Genomic DNA, 3,644 nt, shown 5'->3' with positions numbered 1-3,644 from the left:
CCTGGGGCTCTTCAGCCTCCGAAGAGATCCAGAGAGGAACTTTCTCCTTGTAGTGTGGCAGAAGCCACAGAGAGAACAAGGCCAAGAGAGTGTTAGGTATGGACTGAGGAGACCTCAGAGAGAGAGACTGCACCCCTTTCCTGCTCCCACCTGCCTTGTCTTCATCGAACTCCTATCCACCCTTCAAAGCCCGGCTCATACAGCCTCTCCTCCAGGCAGCCCTACCTGGTCCCAGCGATGCTAACAACCAAGGATACAGACACTGTCTCTGGCCGCCCTGTCCCCAACAGGAGTCTAGCGAGGCTGTTAACGAAATAACCATCACAAACCGTGAGGACAAATGGACACCATGCTCCAACGCAGGGAGCTGGAAACCAGGCCCCAGAAGAGCAGGAGTCCCCACGACACTAACGCCCTCTTCCTCAGAACTACGTGGTGCCTGGAGCAAAGCAGGTGCTCAATAAACCTGTCTGATTTCATAGACGGTTAATTTGGGGGCATAAGAATGAAGTCTCCGAGATGGAGAGATCCCTGGGGAAGCCAGCTTTGTAGAGCAGAGGGAGGAAGGGGCGGGGCCTGGGTCCCCGCCCCGACTCCTCCTCCCTTTCGAAGCTCTCTGGTTTATTACCTGACTTAGCATGACATCCATCACGAAGCCGGGCAGGGAAGGCAGTACTTTTTTGGGGAAATAAATAAATGAGTGAGTCGGGGTTTTTTGTTTTTTTGTTTTTTTAACCAACCAAACAAACAAAAACACTACAAACCTGTGGATTTCTATGTAAAATGGCATCTAGAAACCCCTTGATACGATCACTCTTATTTTTTCCACTAAATGCCCATGAAGACAGAGAGAAAGATGAAACCTTACTCAGCGTGGGAAACAGCTGCCATCTTCATGCCAGCATCTGGGAGAAGCCACGCTGATGACAACGGTGGGGGACAGCGTGGGAGAGAAACCTCAGGACGCAGAGACCAGGGACGAAGGAAGGAAAGGTGCTCAGAACCTCCTTCATCCTTTGCCCCCACTCAGAGACCCGGGATCTGCACCAGTCTGAAGACTGGACAGTGTTCCCTCTCCCACAGAGGCTAGTCTGCGAGGTGACTTGAATAATGTCCCCTGGTCGGTCATTCAGAGAAAGTGGGCAGCACAGGGGGCTTTCTGGGTGCATGGTATTCTGGGGAGCGAACATGATGCGTGTAGGGGTCGCGGAGGGAGAGCACCAGTAACAGTGCATTCTGAGACTTTTGCTTGTTTCATCCATTTGGAATATTCTAGAACCAGCAAGTGGGGCAGGAGTGAACGCTGTCTTCGCTCCGCTGAGCTGCCGTTGGCAGAAGCCTGCTGGAGCAAAGCCCCCTTGATTCTGCTGCCCAGATCAAACGCTGAGGCTGGGACGCAGCTATCGAACGAGTCATAAAAGAACAGGACCAAAGGCAATCTACACACCCCCTCTATTTATAATCGGGGAGTGTGGGTTGCTATTCCTGTGTTTGAGGGACAATACAGAGGAAAAAGCATCAACAGTAACGACGACGACAAAAACTGGAAAAATACAATAGAACATGGAAAAGAAGTTGGCTTGCTGAAATACTGAAGCGCGGGCTGTTGATAGCAATTTCCTGAAGGAACCAGAAGAAGATGTCAGGAAACTAAGTGGGGGACTTTAATGGCCAAACGGGAGCAATAGGGCACAGGGCAGCCCCGGCAGATGGAAAGGCAGCGTTAAGGATGTGAAAAGGGACACGGATGGTATAGTGGGCTGAAATATGGTCTCCAAAAAGATATGCCCAAGTCCCAGCTGTCGGTTCCTGTGAATGAGGCCTAGTTTGGGAAAAGGGTCTTTGCAGATATCATTAAGAATCTTAAGATGAGATCATTCTGGGTTAACCGAGTGTGCCCTAAGTCCAATGATAAGGGTCCGTATAAGAAGCGGCAGAGGCACACACGACAGGAGAAACCGGAAGGAGGCCCTGTGAAGATGGAGGCAGAGACTGGAGGGATGCTGCTAAAGCCAAGAAGGCCAAGGACAGCAGCCACCAGAAGCCAGGAGAGAGAGGGGCGTGGAGCAGATGCACTCTCAGAGCCACCAGAAGGACCAACCTAGCCAACACCTGGATTTCAGACTTCTCGCCTCCAGATTTCTAAGAGAATACATTTCCGCTGCTTTAAGCCCCTCTGGTTGTGGTAATTTGTACAGCAGCCCTAGGAAACTAAGACAGATAGGGTGAGGAAGGGTGGCAAGGAAAGAAACATAGTAGCAGAATTGGAATCCACGCTGGAGGCAGCAGAAAGCAGAAACGGTAATGCAGAAACTACAGTTAGCGATGAGGGAGGCCAACCTTGAGACACTTTCTAAAAAGCGGGACAGAAACCAAGAGATGAAAACAGAGCGTGAGAAAATGATGGCGATCGGGACGCAACAAACGCATATTGAGATTCTTGGAGAAAAGGTCAGAATAAGAGATAACTCGGAATATAATGAATGAAAACTCGCTCGTGTCTACAAGGGAAACAAAAAGATCCAAATATATAGATTGGGAAGGTACGGTGCATTCTGGGGAAAACGAGCAGAGACTTCTACAGAGACTCGTTCGGGAAAACAGCGTGAAATATCCAAATGATGACAACAGTCTGTGCCTCCAGGAAGAAAAGCAACTTTCTTGTAAAAGAACAAACCCAGGTTGGTTTCGATTGTGTCGTACGGGGTGCTAAGTGATAAGGGACACATATTTACGGTTCTGGGGAAAGACTGAGGCATTTATTAGTGGAAGGTATGCTCCGATCAGCTGGGTGTCCAAGCATGATACCCGCGGGGCTTAGAAAGCTGGGGTATTAGCCCTCGAACCAGTTAAAAAGACAGCGAGCCTAAAGAATTAGTGTAAATATCATGTCCAGACTGAATACGCATGTTAAAAATTACTCTTAAATGACAAATCACATAACGGAAAAACAATGATCTAACTGTGTGACCTAAAGTTTTAAGTCACAGCAACACGGATCGAAAGGCGGATGGGAGCCGAAAGGCAGAAGGGGCTCAGGAAGCCTTGTTTCTGCATCTACTCAGACGATCAGGCAGCTACCTATGAGACTTTTTCGTTGTTAAGGTAACTTCTAGTGCAGTTAGAAATGAAATCTCTACTAACCAAAGTCTGGAGAAGACAAAAGCGAAAATTCAGAGTCCATAAGACAAAAGGAAGCAGCTATGAAGATAAACAGAAGACTGAGCCCAGCTTTCTCGTGGAAGTGAGGTGCCCTTCGTTCGGGTCAATGTTAATAATGAATGTAAATGTATGATGTTTTCTTAGTAAAATACCAAAGACTCTCAGATGGGATAAAACGAAAACTAAGATGGAACTCCAACTCCGTGACGCTCACCAGAAATAAATTTACAACCCAGTTACGCGAAAAGGTGAAAAATAAAAGATTGGCCAAAGTTACACGAGGCAATTCATGTCAAATGAAAGGAGAGGTAATAATACTTAGAGAAAGAACCACAGGCAAAAATTATGAGATGAGGCAGAAGGTCATTTTTATTGATAAAGAGGACAAGTCAGATAAAGATTTGATCGTCATGATCTTTTATGTCCTACACAGCATTAGACCCAATCAGGGGAAGTGACAACTTAGACAGACATAGAAGGAC

The sequence above is a fragment of the Pteropus vampyrus genome, unplaced genomic scaffold (assembly GCF_000151845.1).
Source record: "Pteropus vampyrus isolate Shadow unplaced genomic scaffold, Pvam_2.0 Scaffold95, whole genome shotgun sequence".
Classification (NCBI taxonomy): domain Eukaryota; kingdom Metazoa; phylum Chordata; class Mammalia; order Chiroptera; family Pteropodidae; genus Pteropus; species Pteropus vampyrus.
Note: the sequence above shows the minus strand (reverse complement) of the source record.